This window comes from Bos mutus, chromosome 2 (genome assembly GCF_027580195.1).
Source record: "Bos mutus isolate GX-2022 chromosome 2, NWIPB_WYAK_1.1, whole genome shotgun sequence".
Classification (NCBI taxonomy): Eukaryota; Metazoa; Chordata; class Mammalia; order Artiodactyla; family Bovidae; genus Bos; species Bos mutus.
The window spans coordinates 41,103,333-41,129,419 of record NC_091618.1 but is presented as its reverse complement, the minus strand read 5'-3'; the positions used below and the strand labels follow the sequence as shown (position 1 = coordinate 41,129,419).

General features: G+C 39.5%; 1 protein-coding gene and 1 pseudogene across 4 annotated transcripts in view; both read left to right on the top strand.

Moving 5' to 3' along the window:
• The window catches only part of ADAM23 (ADAM metallopeptidase domain 23), a 194,662-nt gene that overhangs the window by 15,235 nt on the left and 153,340 nt on the right, over positions 1-26,087 (top strand). The window lies entirely within an intron of this gene.
• On the top strand, positions 12,182-12,623 carry LOC102267627 (small nuclear ribonucleoprotein Sm D1 pseudogene; annotated as a pseudogene).

Genomic DNA, 26,087 nt, shown 5'->3' with positions numbered 1-26,087 from the left:
AAGAAGGTGGGTTTAGAAGTAATTATGAGGACGTTTGTGGGAGGGGTGATTCTCTGAGTCTTCCTGGTTTTATGGTTGCTGGTGCGCTCGACTGATCCACCTCAGATGAGACTAGAGTATTTATGCAAGAATAAATACTCATGGGGGGCTTCCCAGGCGGTGCAGTTGGTAAGGAATCTACCTGCCAATGCAGGGGACATAGGAGACTCGGGTTTGATCCCTGGGTTGGGAAGATTCCCTGGAGAAGGAAATGGTAACCCACTTTCTGTATTCTTGCCAGAGAAATCCCCTGGACAGAGGAGCCTGGTGGGCTGCAGTCCATGGGGTCACAAAGAGTTGGACACAACTGAGCATGCATGTGGTATCACTAAGTACTCAGGGATGTGATATGATGCCTTGGAGGTTGCCACCCTCTAGACTGCAGTGTGTCTACATGGTGTTTATAGTCTGGCAGATAGAAGAGCTTTCCCTGAACCTTTGCAGTGATTAGCACTCCAAGGTAGGCTTAGAATCAAGCATCTTGACGCAGCTTTTAAGGTGAACTGTTTTCTGTGTCTAATTGTATGTTTGTGTGTGCATGCTCAGTTGCTCAGTCACGTCTGACTCTTTGCGATCCCATGGACTGTAGCCAGGCTCTTCTATCCATGGGATTTCCCAGGCAATGATACTGAAGTGGGTTGCCATTTCCTTCTTCAGGGGGTCTTCCAGACTCAGGGATGGAACCTGTTCTTCTTGTGTCTCCTGCATTGGCAGGTGGATTCTTTACCACTGAGCCACCTGGAATCCCTAATTATATGTCTATATATCTGTGTATGGCTCAGTGGGTAAATGACCTGCCTGCCAATGCAGGAGACACAGGAGGCACAGATTCGATCCCTGAGTCAGGAAGATCCCACGGATGAGGAAATGGCAACTTGCTCCAGTATTCTTGTCTGAAAAATCCCATGGACAGAGGAGCCTGGCAGGCTATGGTCCAAAGGGTTGCAGAGTCGCACACGACTGAACAACTAAACACAAAAACAACATCTATGTAATTGCCAAAGTTATAGATATGGTGTGGCACCAAACACTCTATGTAACACACATTCGTATGGTAATTTCCCTGGAACTGTCCCATTGGACATTCACCTTTCTCTCCTCTCCCAAACTCCCGAAACAAAACAAAACCCAAGAAATATTTTCATTTGCAATTGATAGTTTTCTGGCTTTGGAAAGGAATGCCAACAGTTATAAATCATAGCAGATAGAATAGTATGTAGTCCTCATAGCCAGAAATATTTAACAGGGTAAAAACATTAGAAATACAATTCTGTTTTTGTTTGGACCCTGTGATATTATTGAACATCTTATGACCAAGAAGTGAAATTTTGGGCTTTGCCTTTTAACTGCCTTAACCAAGTGGAGTTCATACACTGACTCCCCTTCTCTTATAAATCATGGCTAAAAATAGTTAGTGAACTCTTGTTAATTACTATGGTCTGCCCTGTACAATGTAACGGACTTTCATTTCTGTAGAATGTTCAGACCATAGTTAGAGGCATTTATCACTGCTGGGCAGCATAAAAGCAATTACTCGTTCCCTTCAGAACCAATGGGGCATTGGGATGATACTATCTTATTTTTGGCTTTGCTGCTGCTGCGTCACTTCAGTCATGTCCGACTCTGTGCAACCCCACAGATGGCAGCCCACCAGGCTGCTCTGTCCCTGGGATTCTCCAGGCAAGAATATTGGAGTGGGTTGCTATTTCCTTCTCCATTTTGGCTTTGCAGTGGTGCATAAAACATTTTTTTTTTTTGGAAATAGTTAACTATTATTCCTTCCTTTCTAATGAAATATGTCTATATTTTTCTTTTTATTCTTTTATTTGGGACATTAATCCTTTTAAGATCTGCTGATTCACTTTAGGATTATTACTCAGATAGTATATTTATAAACTATCCTGTCTGCTTATCAGATCTTATGTTGTTTTTCCATTTTAGTTTTCTGGAAATTCTGGCTTTCCCCTGATGTGTTTTAACACCCTAATGTGATAAATGTTTAGGAACGTCTTTGATTTATTTGTGTCATACATTTGTTTGTCGTGTAACATTTAAGAATTTTAGTTCTTTCACAAACAGCATCATCTTCCTTGATACCCAGGCTACATTTCCAACTATTTATCTCACATCTCCACTTGGATATCTAAAAGATGACTCAACCTAACATGTTCAAAGAAGAACTTTTGCTTCTAATATCTCCTACTCCATTGTGCTCCTTCCGTGTTCTTCTCATTTGAGTAAATGGAAAATCATCCTTCCAACTAAGCCCTAGAGCCTTTACCCTTCTCTTAAACATAACTTCAAGCCATCAGATCTTGTTGGTTTCTCGTCAGGGCTATTTAGAATCTGACCATTTCTCATTGGCTCCACTGATGCCAACCTGGTCTAATCTACCATTACTTTGTATTATTAAAATATCTTCCTACTTCTTAATCCCTACTTTGGTCCAGTTCCTGTCAGTCTGGCTGCAGTCTGTTTTACACTCTTCAGGCATAGTGATTCTTTTAAATACTAATTGGGATCATGTCACTCTTCAGCTCAGTAACCTGCAAGGGCTTCCTATCTGGTTCAGAGTGACTTTTTATCTCTCTCAATCATAAAGTAGTCACTGCTAGTAGGAAGTTTTGTATATGTTTTATATACACAGCTTCAGTTCAGTTCAGTTGCTCAGTTGTGTCTGCCTCTTTGTGACCCCATGGACTGCAGCTCACCAGGCTTCCCTGTCCATTACCAACTCCCGGAGCTTGCTCAAACTCATGACCATTGAGTCGGTGATGCCATCCAACCATCTCATCCTCTGTCATCCCCTTCTCTTCCCACCTTCAATCTTTCCCAGCATCAGGATCCTTTCCAGTGAGTCAGTTCTTCGGGCCAGGTGGCCAAAGTATTGGAGCTTCAGCATCAGTCCTTCCAATGAATACTCAGGACTGATTTCCTTTAGGATTGACTGATTTGATCTCCTTGTAGTCCAAGGGACTCTCAAGAGTCTTCTCTAACACCACAGTTTGAAAACATCAATTCTTTGGCTCCCAGCCTTCTTTGTGGTTCAACTCTGACATCCATACATGACTCCTGGAAAAACCATAGCTTTGACTAGACAGACCTTTGTTGGTAATGTCTCTGCTTTTTAATACGCTGTCTAGGTTGTCATAGCTTTTCTTCCAAGGAGCAAGCGTCTTTTAATTTCATGACTGTAGTCACCATCTGCAGTAATTTTGGAGCCCAAGAAAATAAAGTCTGTCACTGTTTCCATTGTTTCCCCATCTATTTGCCATGAAGTGATGAGACCAGATGCCATGATCTTCATATTTTGAATGTTGAGTTTCAAGCCAGCTTCTTCACTCTCCTCTTTCACCTTCATCAAGAGGCTCTTTAGTTTCTCTTCGCTTTCTGCCCTAAAGGTGGTGTCATCTGCTTATCTGAGGTTATTGATATTTCTCCTGGCAATCTTGATTCTGCTTGTGCTTCATCCAGCTCAGCATTTTGCATGATGTACTCTGCATATAAGTTAAATAAGCAGTGGCAGTATACAACCTTAATGTATTCCTTTCCCAGTTTGGAACACAGCTTAGGAAGATTGCTAAGACGTAAGCATCACGCTCACTCATGGTTTACAAATACTATAATAAGCGGATTTACCTACTTTGTCCCATTCCCATTTTAATTAAAAATTTTTGATTTTTCTGTTTTCAATCCATAGATCAAGCAATTAAAATGGAGCCTTTTTTGTTATAACAATAAAAGTAAGAATAACACCAAAATGTATTTGATTATACTGTTTAAAAATGCTTTTGATGTGTCAGTGGCTTTCAAAAGATTATACTATATTATTTATTGCAAAAAGATAGAAGATGCTTCTGAGATCAGCAGACAGTAGGCTGAATGAGAGAAGGGTTATGGCTGTAATAATGAGTGTCACAGTTTTTATTTCCACGAAGAGCAGTGTGTTCTTTAGTAGTTGGGGAGATTGCTTGAGGCCAGAGAAGAGGAGCTTCCTTGTGAGGTCGGGAGTCTTCACAGAATTTTTGGAAGGGGACTCATAGAATCAGAGCTAAAGGAAATGGATTGTACTGTAACCATTGGACTTCCTGAGGAGTGGATGATCACAGAAAGGTGGGTATCAGCTGGAGCCCTTGAGAAGAAAATTGCTCAAAACAAGTATTTGGAGATGTTTTGCTGGAAACTGAGATTTGCTAATTGCTAGATGAATAAAACAAATGGAGAGTAATGTTTATGAGAAAGAAAAAGGAGTAGTTCTGTTTTTGCAAGCTAAACTTCTTTATAGTTGCAAAATAGATATAACATAAACTTTACCATTTTGATCATTTAAATGTACATCCTGTGGTATTAAGGAAACGGCAACCCACTCCAGTACTCTTGCCTGGAATATCCCATGGACAGAGGAACCTGGTGGGCTGGAGTCCATGGGACCTCAAAGAGTCAGACATAACTGAGTGACTGAGCACACGAGTTTTATTGTGCAACTGTCATCATCATCCATCTCCATAATGTTTTTCATCTTCTCCAGCTGAAGCTCTATAAATATTTATTCCCTATTCCTCCCTCTCCCTGGCCTCTGGCAACTACAATCTTACTTTTTATCTCTGTGACTCTGTCTTAGATACCTAATTTGACTAGAATCATAAAGTATTTGTCTTTTTTGTGACTGGCTTATATTACTTAGCATAATGTCTTCAGGATTCATCCCTATTGAAGCATGTATTGGAATTTCTGTTCTCTTTAAGGATGATTAGTATTCCACTATAGACCCAGGTTTGATCCCTGGGTTGGGAAGATCCCCTGGAGTAGAGAATGGCTACCCACTCCAGTATTCTTGTCTGGAGAATTCCATGGGTGTAGGAGCCTTGTGGGCTATAGTCCATGGGGTTGCAAAGAATTGTATATGACTGAGTGACTAACACTTTCACTTTTTTCATACACACACACACACACCACATTTTGTTTATTCATTAATTTGCTGAAAGATACTTAGACTGTTCTACCTTTGGCTAATGTGAATAATGCAGCTGTGAACATGGATATAGAAATATCTGAGTCTCTGTGTTCAGTTCTTTTGGGTGTATACCCAGAAGTGGAATTTCTAGGTCATATGGTAGTTCTGTTTTTAATTTTTTGAGGAATTACTATAACATTTTCCAAAGCAGCTTCATTATTTACATTCCCACCAGCAATTCACGAGTATTCCAGTTTCTCCACGTCCACATCAAAACTTGTTTTCTATTGTTGTTGTTTTAATAACAGCCATCCTAATTTGTGTGAAATAGAATCTTATTATGGTTTTGATTTACATTTTTCTGATGGTTAGTAATATTGAACACCTTTTCGTTTGCTTATTGACCATTTGTATATTTTTCTTGGTGACATGACTGTTCATTCCTTTGCCTATTTTAAAATTGAGTTGTTTGTTTTTTAGTTGAGTTGTAAGAGTTCTTTACATATTCTGGGTATCAATCGCTACCAGACATATTTTTCTTTTATTCTATGAGCTGATTTTTTTACTTTTTAAAATTTAGTTCTTAATTTTAATGAAGTTCACTTTTCTATATTTTCTCTTGTTGCCTGTGCTTTTGGTTTCATAGCCAAGAAACCATTGCAAAACCCAATGTCATTAAGCTTTACCCCTGTATTTTCTTCTAAGAGTTTTATGGCTTATGGTTAAGTGTTCAATTCATTTTTAAATAATTTCTGTATATGGTGCAAGTTAAGGATCCAGCTTCAGTGTTTTGCATGTGGTTATTAAGTTTGTTTTTTTCCCCCATCACCACTTATTTAAAAGACTGTCTTTTCCCCCATTGAATGGCCTTGGCATCCTCATTGAAAGTCATTTGACAAGAATTTATTTCTGGGCTCTTCAGTCCATTGGTCTACATGTCTCTCTTTCTATCAGGATCATATTGTTTTGATTACTGTTGTTGCTGTTCAGTTGCTAAATTGTGTCCAACTCCTTGCGACCCCATGAATTGCAGCATGCCAGGCTTCCTTGTCCTTCATTATCTCAGGAACTATGAGACTTTCAGCTTTGTTCTTTTTCAAGACTGCTTTGACTGTTCAGGGTCCTTGAAATTCCATATGAATTTTAGGATAGGTTTTTTAATTTGTGCAAAAACTATCATTGGAATTTTAATAAGAATTGCACTGAATCTGTAAATTGCTTTGGGTAGTATTGCTATCTCAACAGTATTATGTTTTCCAATCCATGAATATGAGATGTCTTTCTATTTATTTGGGTTTTGTTTAGTTTCTTTTTTTTATCAGTGTTGTAGTGTTCAGAGTCCAAGTCTTTCACCTGCTTGGTTAAGTTTATTCCTAAGTACTTATTCTTTTTGATACTATTGTAAATAGAATTGTTCACTTAGTTTCCTTTTAAGATTTTGCATTGTTAATTTATAAAAATTAAACTAAGTTTGTGCGTTGATTTTGTATTCTTTAACTTTGCTGAATTCATTAATTAGTTCTAGTAGGGTTTTTTCCTTCTTTATTATTTTTTAATTTATTTATTTTAATTGGAGGCTAATTACTTTACAATATTGTGGTGGTTTTTGCCATACGTTGACATGAATCAGCCATGGGTGTACATGTGTCCCCCATCCTGAACCCCACTCCTGCCTCCCTTCCCATCCCATCCCTCTGGTTTGTCCCAGTGCACAGGCTTTGAGTACCCTGTTTCATGCATTGAACTTGGACTGGTCATCTATTTCACATTTGGTTCAATGCTATTCTCTCAAATCATCCCACCCTTGCCTTCTCCCACAGAGTCCAAAAGTCTGTTCTTTACATCTGTGTCTCTTTTGTTGTCTTGCACATAGGGTTGTTGTTATCATCTTTCTAAATTCCACATATATGCGTTAATATACGGTATTGGTGTTTTTCTTTCTGACTTACTTCACTCTGTATAATAGGCTCCAGTTTCCTCCACCTCATTAGAACTGACTCAAATGCGTTCTTTTTTTATAGCTGAGTAATACTCCATTGTGTATGTGTACCACGGCTTTCTTATCCATTTGTCTGCCAATGGACATCTAGGTTGCTTCCGTGTCCTGGCCACTGTAAACAGTGTTGCAATGAACATTGGGGTACACGTGCCTCTTTCAATTCTGGTTTTCTTGGTTTGTATGTCCAGCAGTGGGATTGCTGGGTCATATGGCCATTCTTTTTCCAGTTTTTTAAGGAATCTCCGCACTCTTCGCCATAGTGGTTGTGCTAGTTTGCATTCCTACCAACAGTGTAAGGGGGTTCTCTTTTCTCTACACCCTTTCCAGCATTTACTCTTTGTAGACTTTTTGATGGCAGCCATTCTGACTGGCGTGAGATGGTACCCCATTGTGGTTTTGATTTGTATTTCTCTGATAATGAGTGATGTTGAGCATCTTTTCATGTGTTTGTTAGCCATCTGTATGTCTTCTTTGGAGACACGACTGAGTGACTGAACTGAACTGATGATCTACAAACAGAGGTAATTTTATATCTTTTCCACTTAGTTTTCTAGCCTATCCCTTTAGTTTTCATGAAAGGCAATGAAATTTGTTCCTTTTTCTTGTCTAAGTGTTCTGGCTAGGAATTCCAGTACTGTGTTGAATAGAAGTGGCAAAAAGTGGCATGTTTGTCTTATTCCTGATCTTAGAGAAAAAGCTTCCATAAAGTATGATGTTAGCTGTGGATTTTTCTTGTGTAGCCTTTATGATGTTGAGATAGTTTCTTTCTAATGCATGTTTTATCTCCCAGGTTTCTTTAAAAGGGATACCAGAATATGTATGAGTAGAATAATGAATTGGTTGCATATCAGGTGGGCAGTTTTGGACAGTTCACTTACCTCTCTGGACTTGACTTTCTTCATTTCAAAAATAAGGAGATTGGGTTAGATGAGGAATCTCAAACTTTTGTGTGCACTGGAACTTTCTGGGGTAAGTTGTTGAAAACATTTTGAGTTAGTAGTTCTGTATGGAGACCAGAGGTTTTTTATATCGCAGGCTTTTTTGATGTGGGTGTGTTTGTTCTCTGCAGTCCTTTATCAGTTCTAAAATTCTGTAAAGTATTCTTCATTGAGAGGTGACTGGGTATTCCTAAGAGGTAATGAAATACCGGGATTGGTGGTTGAGTTAGGGATTGTTCATTATTCCAGACAAGGTCTGTGTTTGTGGAGTAGTTGCTTCCTGAGTTTCTGGCATGTTGGAAAAAGACAAGGAATTATAAAATGTGGAGTCATTGTTTGAAAGTGTGAAAATAGCTGGCTCCAGAAGTAGTTGGCAATTCAGGAAGGAAGAACTTTTGAAAATGGAGGCAGAAGAGGGCCTAAGGAACAATTTTCCACAAAGAGACTTCGAGTGAGGTCACAATGCCCTTTGATTTATCAGCAAGAAGTCCTTGGTGGGACAGTTTCTAGTAGGGGAATTCCAAAGAGCAGTGCTGGAAATCAGAGGAAAAAAATGTTGCAATAGGTGAAAAACTGATGGCCCATTTACATATATAAACATGCCCGCCCTCATGGGCAAAATTTATGTAAATATTTGTGCAAAGTTAGTAACGGCTCTACTGTATTTATTTAGTCTAAGAATTCAGAGTTCATTAAAAAAAATGAAATGGAAAGTTTCTCTCCCATAATTCCCCAAGGGCTGTTAAATTTTTATTTTTAGTTCTCTTAATGTTAAATAATTTATCTCTGCACTATTTTTAGACCCATCAAAAGACATTATCTTTTGTCTGCCTGTTATGAAATGTGAAGACTCTATCACACTGTGCTGTGCTTCTTCCTTTCTTTCCTCTACCTCTTGGTTTTTATTTCTTACATTTCAGATTTTCTGGTAGCGTTAGCAGGAATGTACAGTTAAAACAGACTTGGAGAGGGAGGGCATAGGTTTAGAGTTATGTGGTAAGTTGCTGTCTTCTGCCTCTGGGGAGAACCACGAAGGTCAGCTCAACTACATGTACCTTCCTTTGATGAGCTGCTAACAGCTGCTGCTCAGCATACAAGGCTTTGGAAGGCTGATGGGAAGGGATGGAGAGAAATGTTGTGGAGGAAAAACATTGCATTTTTTCTTCTCCATTATTTTTTAAAGGTGAGAAGGGACCAGAAGATGAAGTGCCTATTAGAATTTTGTTCTGGTTTAAATGGCTAACCACTGATGGGTTTTAAACAAGGAAATAACATTATCTGACTTATATTTTAAGAAGATCCTTCTGGCAATTTATAGATGGCTGTAGAGGGATAAGAGTTGTAGGAAGGGGATCAGTTAGGAGGTGCTCACAGTTGTCCAGGGCAGAGTCTATGTGGCCCTGCACAAAGATGGTAGCAGAGGAATTAAAAGAAAGTAGTTCAAAGAAGGCAGAGAGCTGAAGAATTGTTGCTTCTGAACTATGGTGCTAGAGAAGACTCTTGAGGGTCCCTTGGAAAGCAAGGAGATCAAACCAGTCAATCTTAAAGGAAATCAACCCTGAATACTCTTTGGAAGGACTGATGCTGAAGCTGAAGCTCCAATACTTTGGCCACCTGATGGAACAGCTGACTCACTGGAAAAGACCCTGATGCTGGGAAAGATTGAAGGCAGAAGGAGAAGAGGGTGACAGAGGATGAAATGGTTGGATGGCATCACGAACTTGGGCAAACTCCGGGAGGTGATAAGGGACAGAAGCCTGGGGTGCTGCAGTCCATGGCGTTGTGAAGAGGTTGCCAAGGTTGCAAAGGTTGCCAAGACCCACGACTTAGTGACTGAACAACAACAACAAAAGTTGATTAGAGATATATTTAGTGGTGAAGACTTCAGACTGTTGATGTAGGGCTGGGTGAGCTAGAAAAGTCTTGCTAGAATGATAACCTTCCAAAGATGTCCACGTCCTAATCCCCAGAAACTGAGTATGTTACCATATGTGGTGGTAAACGGTGGCTCTGATCACTAAATTCTAACATGTGGAGAGGGTTTCCCATAGCAGCAAGGAATTCTCAGGACACAAAAATGTATATGATACTGCAATTCATTTCTGACATTATTTACCTGGAGATAGGTAAATAAAATCACCCTCATTTCAGATGCCAGTTGCAAGCATTGGTTATCACCTGTACTTCTGAGCGACTGGCTGTAAATAAGAGGTGCCCATGACCTCCTTAGGTTTGATTAATTTGCTTACAGCAGCTCAGAGCTCAGAGAAACATTTTGCTTGCTAGATCGTTGGTTTATTATAAAAGGAGATAACACAGGAACAGCCAGGTGGAAGAGATGCGGAAGGCAAAGTACGAGGAAAGGGCGTGGGGCCTCCATGCTCTCTCCTAGCCACCACTCTCTCCGAATCTCCATGTGTTCACCAAACCAGAAGTTCTCTTAATCTCCTTTTTTGTTGTTTTTAAGAACACTTCATTGCATAGGAATGATTGATGAAATCATTGGCCACTGAACCTCCAGCTTCTCTCCCTTTCCCGGAGGTCAGAGGGTGGAACTAAAAGTTCCAATTCTCTATTCAGGATTGGTTCCCCTGGCAACCAGCCCCCATCCTTAGATGCTTTCCAAGAGTCATCTCAATAGCAAAAACCTAGTTGTGGTGAAAAAGGGCTTGTTACGAATAACAGGACACCTTTATGGCTCTGAAATACTTTCAAAAACTAGTGACAGAGACCAACTGTGATGACAAAAGATGCTCCTATTGCTCTTACTGCCCAGGAAATTCCCAGGGTTTGGGGAGCTGTGAACCAGGAACCGTGGATGAAAATATATGTATAAATTTTTGATCATGTGACCAAATTCATATATTTCTTATAAATCACAATATTGCACATGGCAAGTAGACCTTGTAAATGTGATCAAGGTAAAGATGGGGAGTGTGTCCTTGAATATTTCAGTGGGCAGTGTCATCACAGGTCCGTATCATCACAGAAGCAGAGGTTGGAGAGATGCGAGGAAGGATTATTACTGAGCTGGCTGACTGATGTGCTCAGAAGCTAGTGCTATGGCTCTGGCTTTGGAGTAAACAAACAACTTTATTTTGAGGTCATCCAGCAAGGAGACAGGAGACAGGACTCAAATCTGTATATCCCATCCAGGGTTCAGGGCAAAATTTAAGGGCAGACTTGGCAGAAGCTGATTGCCTGGTCTCAAAACAGTCCTCTCTGGAAGCCAGGTTTCCTTGCTGAAGAACTTCTCCCTTCAAAAAGGGCTCTAGTGGCAGCATTTCTGTCTGTAAAATAACTCCAGGTTTGAATAATCGGCCACTTGCTTCAAGAAAGCAAAGCCAGTTTAAGGTCGTCAGTGCTGTTTCAATTTCCCCCTTTTTCTTTATACATTCCTCAGGCTTGAGGGAAATCATGTGCCGACTGCTCTAGCTGCTTCCTGCTGATTAGGGGTGTGGATTTTTATGAGAAGAATGAAATTATTTTGTACTTAATTGTAAATATTCTTGAGTCCCACCTTGAACTCTTACATCTTGGGCAATTATCATGCTAGTGGGGAGACCTTTTTAAGTAGATAAGGCAGACAATATGTACAAAATTTTATAAGACCCGTGAAGGTGTCTACAAATATCAGAAAATGTCTGTAATTTTCCATGGCTTTTGGCATAGCAGTAAAGTCAATTTGCCAGTCAGTGCCTGGTTCTTTGCCTTGGTTTTACACCTCTTTTATTGTTGGGGTGGCTTGGTTTTTGGATTGTTTCTGACCAGGTCAGACAATTGTGTTACCTTTTGGTTGGTCCTTTGTGTTTGTCGACCAGCAGTAAATTGTAGCCAGTGATGGGTAAGTCACTGCCATAATGGTTTCCTTAATGTAGTTAAGTCATAACTCTTTTCATTAACTGCTCAGGTATAAGCATTAGTCCTTGTTATAAATCCAGTCTTCTTTGGTTGTTTGGTACCGATCATCTAAGTCTTAAGGTTCATCATGAAATCTTCCTTCAGGCCGTGCCTCCCTGCGCTTGGCGCGGTCTTTACGTCGGAGCCCCGAGAATAAGTGTATCCGGCCATTCATACGCCCAACCTCGGCTCTCGGTGGTCGGATTTCGTGTCCTATCGGGCCGAAAGGGTGACGGCGCCTCTAGGATGAAGCTTGTGAGCATGCAGAGCCGGGAAAAGAGTACTTAGAAGCTGCAGAGGTTTATTAAGAAATAATGTAACCCAATTCTGGAATGTTTCAAGTCAGGGATGGACTTTTTTGATTTCATTTTTGATGAAATTGAGTCACAAAACTGTAACCATTGAATTAAAGAATGGAACACAAGTCCACGGAACAATCACAGGTGTAGATGTCAGTATGAACACACACCTTAAAGCAGTGAAAATGACCCTGAAGAACAGAGAACCTGTACAGCTGGAAACACTGAGTATTCGAGGAAATAACATTCGGTATTTTATTCTGCCAGACAGCTTACCTCTGGATACACTACTCGTGGATGTGGAACCAAAGGTGAAGTCTAAGAAAAGGGAAGCTGATGCAGGAAGAGGCCGAGGCCGAGGAAGAGGACGTGGCCGAGGCCGAGGCAGAGGCAGAGGGGGTCCTAGGCGATAATGTCTCTCAAGACTACTATCTCAAAGTAGTGGGGCAGGAAGACGGATACGTGACAGAGGAAGATTAAGGCCAAGGCAGAGAAATGTGAAGTCCTAAGCGATAATGTTGCTGGAGCTTACTGTTTCACAGGGAAGAATGTTCAAGTTTTTTGTACAGGCTTTGTTTGTTTGTAGCAGTTTTTAATAAACATAAATGTAACAACAACAAAAAAAGAAATCTTCCTTCATCTGCTTTCTCTAGATCCATATCTGAATACTGAGACTTAAAGAGGGATAGGTCCGCTCTCGGGATGAGTGCTAAGGCCTTAGGATCTGGTTTTTTGGTTCTGGCTGCCTGTTTTGTGACCTGATCAGGCAAATTATTTCCGTTAGCTGTATAACATCAGTCTTTTGGTGGCCCTGGGCAATACAGTATGATTACTCCTAACATCATTATAATAGTCTAGTAAGACCAATATCTTCTCCATATGTTTTTTTTCTTCCAGATGTTAGTAGATTCGCCTTCTGTGTGGCTCCTTGTGTGTGCACAGTAGAGAAGGCATACTTAGAATCAGTGTAAGTGGTTATCTTTTATTTAGCCCTAAGGTACAGGGTTCTCTTAAAGGCTATGAGCTCTGCCTCTTGGGCAGACGTTCCTGGAAGGAGGGCTTCCACTTCTAAGACTTCAACTTCCTGATGAATTACTGCTGCTTATTCAGCCTTTCAGAGCCCCCCGTCCACGAAGTTGCTCCCATGTGTAAACATTTCTGTATCTGGTCGATCAGGCAGGTTGGGTCTGCTAGAATAGACTTCTTTAGTATTCATATACAGTCCACAAGCCAAGGTAGCTTCTAGAAGCCAGAAAGGTAAGGAAACAGATTTTCTTCCAGAGCTTCCAGGAGAAACTGCCCTGCTGACACCTTAACTTTAAGCTCTAGACTTCGATTTTGGACTTGGATTTCCAGAAGTGTAAGGTAGTTATTTGTGTTGTCTTAAGTCACAAAATTGGGCTTCTCAGGTGGCTCAGTAGTAAAGAATCCACCTGCCAATACAGGAGATGTGGGTTTGATCCCTGTGTCAGGAAGATCCTCTGGAGAAGGAAATGGCAACCCACTCCAGTATTCTTGCCTGGGAAATCCCATGGACAGTGGGCTACAGTCCATGGGGTCACAGCAGAGTCAGACATGACCTAGCGACTGAACAGCAACAGCAAGTTACAAAATTATGGAAATTTGTTATAGCAGTAATAGGAATGGGGTCAAGGATGACTGTCAGCCTTTTTCCTGGGGAGTAGTTCATAGTTTTGGGTATTTGATGTGTGCTCAATAGTGGCTGACTCTTTGCAACCCCATGGACTACACCTGCCAGGCTCCTCAGTTTGTGGATTTTCTAGGTAAGAATGCTGGAGTGGGTTGCCATTTCCTTCTCCAGAGGATCTTCCTGACGCAGGAATTGAACCTATGTCCCTTACATCTCTTGCATTGGCAGGCAGGTTCTTTAACACTAGCAACACCTATGGGAATAGGCTCCTATTTCTCAATACAGGAAAGGCTCAGGGGGAAAGAAGGCTAGGAGGAAATGGAAACTCCCCTCTTCAGGCGGACAGTTGGTCATCATTGAGACAGTTGGTCATCATTGGGATATGTTGATGGGTGAGTTGGCCTTGGTCTCAAGGGCAGCCCGGGGTGGGATGGAAATGTGGGAGCTACCAGCATATAAATCATATTTTGAAACCTGAGGTTTTATACCCCTGGAGAAAGCATATTACATTAATCATGGAAAGACAGCTTAGTAACTTCCAAACAGAGGCCACATACAGACTTATTCCCCTTCATTTCTTGCTGTTTAAATTACAGTTGTTTTCTTTTGAGTCACCAAATGACATTTCAAAAGATAATAATAAGCTGCCACTTTGGAAGAAAAAAAAAACCACATTAAGCATCCTTTTAAAAGATCACATTTCTGGACTGTATAGATAGTTGCAGTATTTCTTTCTTCATTGCTTTTGAAGAATACATGTGAGCTCACTTAACAGATTTAGACCTAAAGTTTAATTTGGAGGATTTTTATGGGTATAAGGTTTTAAGAATTTGTTTCTTACCGGGTGGATAACCTTTACTTTTGAAAGAGCCAAACTCCCCTTTTCTGTTGGTATCAGTTGCTTCGTGCTGTTTTGTTCCAGGGGTTTCAGTTGAAAATGAGCTTTGAAATTAAAGTTAAATTTTATGTAAAGGCAGCCCATGTAGAGCAATATGTAAACTCACATTTCTCCTAAACATACATATCAGGGGTTCTCAACCAGGACCAGTTTTGTATTCCCTGAGGGACATTTAACAGTGTCTGGAGATATTTTTGGATGTCCTATGGGGATGGGATGCTACTGGCATCTCCTGGGTAGAGACCAAGGAGGCTGCCAAACATACCACAATGCACGGGATAGCCCCTCCCCCGACTTCACATCAAAGATGTATGTAGCCTAAAATGTCAGTAGTGCTAAGGTTGGCAGACCCTGTAATAGAACTTGTACACCTACAGGTTAAGAAAATGGGAATTATTATCTTTCTGTCCCTTTAAAAGTGAAAGTCGCTCAGTTGTGTCCGACTCTTTGTGACCCCATGGACTATACAGTCCATGGAATTCTCCAGGCCAGTTGGGTAACCTTTACCTTGCTCCAGAGGATCTTTGCAACCCAGGGACTGAACTCAGGTTTCCTGCATTGCAGGCAGATTCTTTACCAACTGAGTCACAAGGGAAGCCTAAGAATATTGGAGGGAATAGCCTATCCCTTCTCCAGTGGATCTTCCCAACCCAGGAATCGAACCGGGGCCTCCTGCAGGCAGATTCTTTACCAACTGAGCTATCAGGGAAGCCCTCTGTCCCTTTACATATATACTGTTCCTACATAAATCTGATTGCTCATTGAGCTGGGAGACTTAGTTTTGCTGCCCAGTTGCAAGTACTTCAACATTCTTGCGGATTCTTTAAGTGTTATTTTGTGAGGAAACTGGCTAATTTAGTGTTAACTGGTTTGGAAGGCAAAGAAGAGTTTGAAATAAATTTAAATGACTTCTTTGGGGGCTAAAATGAAAGTGCTAAATGTATTATAGTCCTGTTTTGGGGAAAATTTCATATTCTATAAGCAGTTTTTATTTTGGATTGTTTATCAGGTAGCGCTAACATTGTGTCCTTGTTCAGTTCAGTTCAGTTGCTCAGTTGTGTCCAATTCTTCGCAACCCCATGAATCGGCAGCGTGCCAGGCCTCCCTGTCCATCACCATCTCCCAGAGTTCACTCAGACTCACATCCATCGAGTCAGTGATGCCATCCAGCCATCTCATCCTCTGTTGTCCCCTTCTCCTCCTGCCCCCAATCCCTCCCAGCATCAGAGTCTTTTCCAATGAGGTGGCCCAAGTACTGGAGTTTCTCAGCTTTAGCATCATTCCTTCCAAAGAACACCCAGGACTGATCTCCTTCAGAATGGACTGGTTGGATCTCCTTGCAGTCCAAGGGACTCTCAAGAGTCTTCTCCAACACCACAGTTCAAAAGCATCAATTCTTCAGTGCTCAGCTTTCTTCACAGTCCAACTCTCACATCCATACATGACCACAGGAAAAACCATAGCCTTGATGGACCTTTGTTGGCAAAGTAATGTCTCTGCTTTTCTAGTTGTGACTAATTAAATACTGCCCTGATACAGTTATTTACTTATTTCAGGTAAAAAAAAAAATCACTTGAAGTAGCTATAATTGAAAAAAATAAAATTGTAAAAATTGCTTTGCTTCTTATTCTTTGGCATTATTGAAATAGAATAAGCATTTTGATTTTAAAATGTACTAATATATTGAAGAAAAGCCTCCTTCCTATCATTTGCTAACTTAAGTAGCAGTCAGGAACAGATGTGGGAATAAAGACATTTGTACGATGATCTCAAGTCTCTTCACTCCTAGATGCAATGTGAACTTTAATTAAAATTGCTTAGAGACTTTCAGAAACCCACATTATTTAGTAGGGTGTGGGATATACTTTAATTTCTTGCAATTTAAGATTAAGCCCCTAAAGGTAAATTGGTGCAGCCACTGTGAAGAACAGTATGAAGGTTCCTTAAGAAACTAAAAATAGTCACCATATGATCCTGCAGTTCCATTCTGGGCATATATCCTGAGAAAATTATAATTCAAAAAGATACATGCATCCCAAATGGGCTGTAAAGCACAAGGAGCTCAGCTCGGTGCTCTGTGATAACCTAAGGGGATGGGATGGAGGGGTATTGGGGGGAGGCTCAAGAGGGAGGGATTTGAATACATTTAGCTGATTTACTTCATTGTACAGCAAAGACTAATACAACATTGTAAAGCAATTATACTCCAGTTTAAAAAAATAGAAAAAAAAGATCCATGCAGTCCAATCAGTTCCATAGCAGCACTATTTGCAATAGCCAGGATATGGAAGCAACCTAAGTGTTCATTGATGGATGAATGGATAAAGAAGATGTGGGATATATACACAACGGAATATTAACTATAAAAAAGAGTGAAATAATGCCATTTGCAGCAACATGGATGGACCTAGAGATTATCATATTAAGTGAAGTAAGTCAGATGGAGGAAGACAAGTACCATATGATATCACTTATATGTGGAATCTAAAAAAATGATATAAATGAACTTATTTACAAAACAGAAATAGACTCACAGACTTAGAAAATGAATTTATGGTTACCAGAGGGTATAGTGTGGGGGTGGGGAGGGAGAGAGAGATTAGGAGTTTGGGATTAACATATACATACTACTGTGTATCCCTGGAGAAAGGAAAGGCTACCCACTTCAGTATTCTGGCCTGGAGAATTCCGTGGACGGTATATCCCATGGTTGCAAAGAGTTGGACACGACTAAGCAACTTTTACTTTCACTACTTTGTATAAAATAGATAAACGACAAGGATCTACTGTATAGCACAAGGTACTATATACAGTGTCTTGATAACCTATAATGGAAAATAATCTGAAAATGGATATATACATATATAGATATGAATCACTTTGCTGTACACCAGAAGTTAACACAACATTGTAAATTAACTATACTGTGATTTTAAAAAGTGGTTAAAAAATTAAAGTAAAAAAGAGAAATATTTAGAGGTTGTGCATTTTAATTCTCCAGGGACATAACAATTGAAAAAAATGGACTAAAAGTTTCTTGTTAATAAAGAGAAGAAAAGTCAAGTAAAAAAAAAATAATTAGGCCCCTAAGATTGTAGATACAGTTAGTAGGTTAAAATCACAAGGTGTATACCTTAAAAAATTCCTAAAATGAGATATATGACAGTGTACTTCTAAAAGCAGTGACCAGTTTGAAATAGTAAAAGTAATTAAGATAGGACCACTTTCAGAATATGGAGGTGGACTTTTGGAAAATCAAAGATAAACATTGTATTGTTTCTTTGGAATACTTAATACAGATACGTTAATACTTTCAACTTATTTGGTTTGTTAAAGAACTAACATACTCATTTGCTAATCATTCTTTTGTAATTTTAACACACGCACATATATTTACACAAGACATATGAAAATGATGCTCTTGGACTTAAATTCTTTTGGGGGAATTTGTAGTGTGTTATATACCACTTGGATTCCAGAGTGGTACTGTTGTAACAGAAAATATTATTGTAAAACCCAGTGAGTGAGTTGCTTTGTACTGACTTCTGTAGTCCCCTTCTCCCCATCCCCTTATCCCCAGTTATCTTAGCTTTCTCATTCAAGCCCAAATTACTTTAGATGGTAAGTTATCTGCTGAATGGTACTCTTATTACTTCTTAAACTGAAATATTTTTGTATCCCCAACATTCATTCATTCATTCATATGCTCAATTGTTCATTTGATTATCACTCAGTAAATGTTAATGAAAAGATATATCTATATGCTTATATCTAACTGCTAATTCCACATCTCTGCTTATATATACTGGAGAAGGCAATGGCACCCCACTCCAGTACTCTTGCCTGGAAAATCCCATGGACGGAGGAGCCTGGTGGGCTGCAGTCCATGGGGTCGCTAGGAGTCGGACACGACTGAGCAACTTCACTTTAACTTTTCACTTTCATGCATTGGAGTAGGAAATGGCAACCCACTCCAGTGTTCTTGCCTGGAGAATCCCATGGACAGAGGAGCCTGGTGGGCTGCTGTCTATGGGGTAGCACAGAGTCGGACACGACTGAAGCGACTTAGCAGCTTATATATACAATGAGCATGTCAAACTTAATAGATTTCAAATAGACATTCTGAGTTCTCACTACCACTTTTTCCTTCTGTAGCATTCCCCATTTCAATACATTGCTCACTCCTTCTGGTTATTTAGGCCAAAATTTCTTGGTCCCCTTATTTCGTTTATAATACATATCTGATCTGTAAGTAACTCTTGTTGACTCTGCTTGCACTAGCTACCCAGAATCCGACAACGTCTCAACTCCACTGTTACTACCCATGTTAAACCCATCATCAACTCCTGCCTGGATTATTACAACAGCCTCTTAACTGGACTTTCTGCTTTCTCCCCTGTCCCCTCACCTTTAGTCTTTTGTCAATGCAACAGCCTTAGTGAATTTTGAAAAGTGGAAGGCAGGCTCCTTGGCTCAAAATCCTCAGTGACTTCCCGTTTCATTATGAGTAAAACGCAGAGGACTCACAAGATCCTAGATAGCTGAACTTCTCTAACTTCAGTTGCTTCTTTAACTTCAATGCCTACAACACCCTGCTTGATCCAAACTGGCTTTATTGCAGTTCTTTAACATATCCGCTATGTTCCTGCCTCAGAACTTTTGCAACCACTGTTCTCCCCGCCGGGAATTCTTTCTGCAGATATCCTTGTGGTTTGTTCCTTCACCTCCCACTCTTTGCTCAAATGCTCTTTGCACCTTTTCAAAGAGTTCTCTCTGTCCACTTTATTTAATACTGTCACTTCTTCATACTCTACACTCCCTTTGCCTCTTACTTCCTTTATTCCTTTTACCTATAGCGTTTATCACCATCTAGTGTGTTTTGCATTTATCAGTTGATTCAATTTCTCCCCATTGCCCCTCAACACATTCTAAAATATAAACGCAAGGAAACCGGAGCTTCAGGTTGAAACATGGTAGATACGATAATTATTTGTTGAATGGGTAAATGATTTCATGTGTGATGTAGAAGCCAAGGAGGTCACATTTAATCTGAGGAAATAGATGTGTTCCAAAGTACTATTTTTATTTTTGTATGTCTTCAAGGTTCCATGTAATTATAGGTTCTCATTTGGAAATAAAAGTGAGCTTTAGTGAACCTAAAACATTCTGGAGACATAGGGAGAGCGATCATTTGCTTTCTAAAATAATCAGAATATTCTGCATAGCAGTCAGTATTCTAAATGCTAGTTTTAAAAATTGTGTGACTACAGGCTGTGTGGTTGGCATTTTGAAGAATTCTATCGAAGTTGAATGTTAAAGAAGATGAAGTCACATCAATATTAGCTTTTCTACGTCTAACTTTGAGTAAGGTATGTGTAGTGCCCATGTTACTAGTTTTGAGTAATATTATGATACACGACAGTTGTGAGCCTGTGTCCCGGAACACAATTTAATAGCGTGACTTTTGAAGCCTGCTGCTGCTGCTAAGTCACGTCAGTTGTGTCTGACTCTGTGTGACCCCATAGACGGCAGCCCACCAGGCTCCACCGTCCCTGGGATTCTCCAGGCAAGAACACTGGAGTGGGTTGCCATTTCCTTCCTAATAGCATCTATTTGTGAAATGAGAAAATCCATTTTCGGTTTGGCCCCCAGTTTATAAGTTACTCTTTTCATGCAAAAGGGCAGAATGCAACCCTTCCACGGTCATAACTAAGATCAGAAGAAAGGACAGAGCCAGACACAACTGAGAACTGGAAAAGACAGAACTCTTTCTAACCCATAAATGTAGACAGAGCTGGGTCCTGTCTGCCCAGGACCTGTCTTCTCTACAAGACAGAGCTGAGTTGTAACGTACAACTTGTGACACACATCTCCCAGAGGGCAGTTAAGGGAAGCACAGACCTCTCAGGAATACTGTTGTCAGATAGCTGTGTGTGTACCATGAACTCAGAAGCAGAGCCTGAAACATTTCTTCAAGTAGAAATAACAGAGCTGATCTAGAGATTCCAATACAGATCAGTTCTGGGCAAGAATAGTGTTAGGCCCACCAGTGAAGATCAATGGAGTCAAGGTAACTCGAGAAATCTGGCCTGGACAGGTCTGCTTAGCCTCTCTAGAGTATACATTTTCAGTAGTTTTTAAATGAAGGAGACATGGACATTAATATTTGAATTTGCTCTGTATAATTTATGGTTTGTTGTATGTAATAATCGGAGATGGCAATGGCACCCCACTCCAGTACTCTTGCCTGGAAAATCCCATGGATGGAGGAGCCTGGTTGGCTGCCGTCTATGGGGTCGCTAAGAGTCGGACATGACTGAGCGACTTCACTTTCACTTTTCACTTTCATTCATTGGAGAAGGAAATGGCAACCCATTCCAGTGTCCTTGCCTGGAGAATCCCAGGGGCCGGGGAGCCTGGTAGGCTGCTGTCTATGGGGTCGCACAGAGTCGGACACGACTGAAGCGACTTAGTAGTAGCAGTAGTAGTAGTAGTATGTAATAATGCTTAGGTGAGCCGTGTAATTACTGTCTCATTTTGTATTTCAGACTCATTCATTCTTAATTAATCCTTATGTAGTCATCTTAAAGATCCAAATGAAAGAACCTTCTTTTGCTCTAGATAGATATTTGAGTTGACTTGAGTCCACTGGACTTCATAGGCAGCATTCCAAGGACCAGAGTGGGAAGCCCAGGAAAGTAGGGCTTGTCATGGAGAGCTGCCTCTCAAAGCATTTTTTTTTTCTTTTAGGAAAGTATTAATGTTAAATAAGCAAATTAAAAAAAGAAAACACCTGTCATGTATATAAGTCAAAGACATTAAGCATGGAACTTGGTGTTTTTTTTTGTTTTGTTTTCTGAACCTTATATCCTACTTCTCTTCTTTTATTTAAATTATTTAGTGGATGTTCAGTAATTCTTGCTAGAAAGGCAGAATTTGTTCTTGTTTTATCATGGAAGTGTCAGCAGCGAGAGAAGCACTGCTTGGAGACTCACAGTTTGGTGATGTAGAAATTGACGAGGAAAAAGAACCAGGTGAATCACACCTCAGCTACTAGATTAATGCGTCAAATTAAATGTTACTATTCAGGAAGGTAACAGAAAGAAACTGCTTCCATGGTAACTGTTGTCCGAGTTGTATTTTCACTCATCTTTCAGAAAATATATGAAAGCTAAATAATATAGCTGTTGTGATACTTGTAATGATTTACTCATTTTCAAATGGCAAGAGCCCTAAGGCTTATGATTTCATCTCTCTATCCACCAACATTAATCACTAAGGGTAAATGTATAGAAGACAGTTCATATAAATGTCCAGAGATGATTTTTCTGTGAAAGTGTATTGTTCACAAAGTTCTTTTGGGTTGCTAAATGATCACTAAGGAAAATCTTAATGTGACCCATTAGGGCTTAAAAGACCCCCTCGAGCCCTCTTATAATATTAGAGGTAGCTTCTCTTCTTTGGCTGATCATGAGGAATTTTGCAAATACATTTTTAGTAGAGATAACTCATGATTTATTCACTGAAATATCTGATGGATTATCCATGCCTATTTTCTCTCTTCTTCAGTGTCTGTCTTTTGTCTGAATCCTACTTTGAGAGCATCTCAAACTGAGGAGTAGGTAAAAAAAGGGAGGAAGCTGAAACTGGATTCTTTTTAAAACTGGTTTATTTAGAAGAGTGCTCTTATAAAAGATTTGGTCTGAAATTAGAATTCAACCTGCTGTCCTTTTTTTTCTGTATTATCAGATTGGATAATTGGATGTTGGCTAGATTTCTTTCAGAACAGACGTTCTATCTTCCTTGGCGAGGCTGCCACAGAGAACAAGGTCAAACAGTGTCCTGCTTCTTTCACAGGGAGAGCCTGATCTGCTATGACCTGTGCAAAGTCTGTGGTTTGTGGTGTTTTGGTATTGTTTCTGTAATATCTGTCCAGGCTAGGATTTCCGCTTCCTAGTTTAAGGGTGAAAGATAGGTTAATTAACAAAATATCTTAGTATTTGTTGGACTTGTGTTCACATGACTTACTGATCTCGTGTATTCCTTGTTTTGTAATAAATTACCATGTTTTAATTCTCACAATTAAACTTTACAATCCAAACTGTAGTTTAACCCTCCAGAATGGAAGGCTTTCCTGTCTTTTACCTTAAAAGCATGTTTCTTAAGTCTGTATTTGTTAGGAAACACTTAGAAATACTTTGAAATTTTATCCTATTGAATCAGTCCTAGAACTATCTGAATTCTATCTTTAAATGCTGAGAAGGATCTCTCCAACAAGCTTTTCTTAGTTCTCTCTAGACCTCAACATTCTCATTCCTCATATTTAAGTGTGCTTGCTATGTATACTGTGTACTTGTTCATACTAAATTGAGTAATCAATCATGGTTACATCATCTGTGGTGTCTTTATAAATAATATTACTATTATCATTTAACTAAAGTATTATATTTCTTTTTGACTTCTCATTTCATTTCCCTAACCAGACTATAAACTTTTTGATATAAATACTCATTCTCCTATACTTTTGGGTTTGCCTGGTCGCTCAGACAGTAAAGAATCTGCCTGTAATGTGGGAGACCTGGGTTCGATCCCTGGATTGGGACGATCCCCTGGAGAAGGGAATGGCTACCCACCCCGTATTCTGGCCTGGAGAATTCTATGGACTGTGTAAATACTCATTCTCCTATACTTTTACATCTGCCATGGTGCTTTATACAAGGTAGGGGTTCAGTGCAAGTTTGTTAATGGGTTAGCCAATAATCTGTGAAATGGAACATGGGAGAAGGAAATGTGATATTCTTTCTCACAAGCTACCTATTTAAATGAATCTTGGGAAGAACATTGAACAAATTACCTTAATTTGCAAAATTGCCTTCATGTAACATTTGCAGCTGTTCCACTTCTCAGGGAAATGATTCATATTATTTTAAAGACATGACAACGAGAACAAGGTCAAAACTTAATACCTGATGGTAATTAGCAATACAGATATAAAAGTTGCAAATTTTGCAGAATCTAAGTGCACACTGGATTTGCTAGGAGGTGGCCAGCTATAATGGGAGGGAGCTTTTAAGATGGAGCTGACTGATAACCTTTGTAAAACAGTAATATAGTTTTCTTTTTCTGTTTTTCTTTCTCCTTTTACTTTACCCCCCTCCTTTCTAAATTATTGAGCTCTTCCTATGTGGCCAGCCTTTTCTAGGAAGTTTCTGTTACATTATCACATAATTTAATCATTGCATACATCCTGTTGGTAAGCTATTATTGTTTATATTTTAATGACCAGGAAACATTGAGGTTTGGAGACTTAAGGACTTCTGGCATGAACTTCACACTTTTTCTCACTGAACCTGATCTTTCTTTGATGTGCAACCTTGGACAAAAAACATCATTTGACTCCTTTGTGCTTTTTAAAAATGTCTTTCTTCTAGAAGAGGCAAATGAGAAAAACCTGCCTTACTAGCTTCATATTATTCTAGATAACTGAGATAATTAAAACATGAGAAATATCGAGCATTATTATTTTTATTATATATGAGTCTTGACCGCATTGGTGATCACCAATGAGCAAACTTAGAATAAGGGATTAGAACAAGATTGTAATTTAAAATGATCTGTTGATGTTTTCTTTTGCACTTTAACACTCCTAAAACATGTTCCCATATTTGAGTTTTTGCATTACACAGAAAAAAATCCACAAATTGTACTTTTATGTGTCTTTAGCTGTGCGATAAACCCAGATTAGTCAGGTACAGAAAAGCCTGAATGAGCTAAAAGAAAAGTAATATATTTTCTTGTTTATTTATGATAATAAATCTTTGCTACACAGCTTTATTCAATACAGTATTAGATCGGTTCAGTTCTCAAGTGGTGATTTTGTACAGCTTATGAGGAAATCTCTTTATAGTGACATTGTTTAGCATCTTCTTTTACTTTTTTTTTTTTTTTTTAAAAAAAAATTCTTTAAAATTTTTTGTATTGGAATATATTTGATTTACAGTGTTGTGTTAGCTTCAGGTATACAGCAAAGTGATTCAGTTATACATATACATATATCTATTCTTAAAAAGTGATGTCTTTCCCTCAAACTGATTTCAATTTAAACTTGGCAGTTTGTTTCTTATTGCAATTTAATTATTTGGGTCACTGAATTCTGTGTCTCCTGTTTTTCTGTGAAGAGAAAAACATATTGTGCAACCAAGATTGATGCAAGGCTCCCTAGTGAAGCATCTTTCTTCAACAGCTCAACTCATTACAACAAAGGAGGCTGCTTGTATCTGAGCTGCTGGTTCTTTTCCTTCTTAGTTGGAGTATTTCCAAGGTTGTCTTTTCTGAAATATTGTAAAATGTCCTGGACCTCAAAAGAAGGTAGTCTTTGAAATTCTGTGAACTCTTCCCACTGTGAAGAAAAAAGGGTGGACTCTTGAAGGATCTTTTGAAAAAAATCATTGAGAGTAGGGGAAGAAACCATGAGCAAAAAGATAAAGGGAGGAAAAACAATTCCCGAAAAAGTTATAGTTTATGCACCTGTGCATACAAAGACACACACACTATGTTTGATATTTTAATGGACATAGAATAAGAAATATTATCATAGCAATGAAGGAAATGAGAAAAATTTTACCTACAGTCTCGGTGTGTGTGCTAAGTCACTTAAGTCGTGACCAACTCTGTGACCCCATGGGCTGCCGCCTGCCAGGCTCCTCTGTCCATGGGATTCTCCAGGCAAGAATACTGAAGTGGGTTGCCATGTCCTCCTCCAAATGATCTTCCCGACCCAGGGATCGAACCTGCTTCTCTTATGTCTCCTGTGTTGGCAGGCAAGTTCTTTATCTCTAGTGCCACCTGGGAAGCCCACCTACGGTGTCTTTTCTGCTGGAAGGGATAATGGAAAACATGAGACAGCTAAACAGTTGCTTACTAATGAGACTGTGTCTAATGAGACAGTTTTATTAATCTTTTTTCGAACTCTAATTATAGCAGTTTTCTTTCTCAAGCACCTTCTTTCCTAGAGCCCACAGCTCTCCTCTTTAGGAAGCAGAGCTGAAATCATCTCAGTGGTGTCTGCTCAGGCTTGCTTGATACCTTCCAGGTTTTTTGCTCCCTATTTGTAAAGCTTTTTCTTGTATTATTGCTCTGCCACTCATTACTGAAAAAAACTTAATATATCTTAAAGGCAGGGAAACGTCTAAATTTTCCTCTGTTACCCTAACCATGTCTCTTATAGAGCATAGTAAAGTACACGCTCAGTGAATGTTGACATTGATAGCATGGATACCGCAATTCAAGTTGCTCACTTTCTACTGAAATACGGAATTCAGTCTTGTAATGTTTCCTGAATTTGAGAAAGTGTAAACTGCTTGTTTCCCATTTTCTGTTTCAGTTATGCACACACTCTGTAGAATTCAC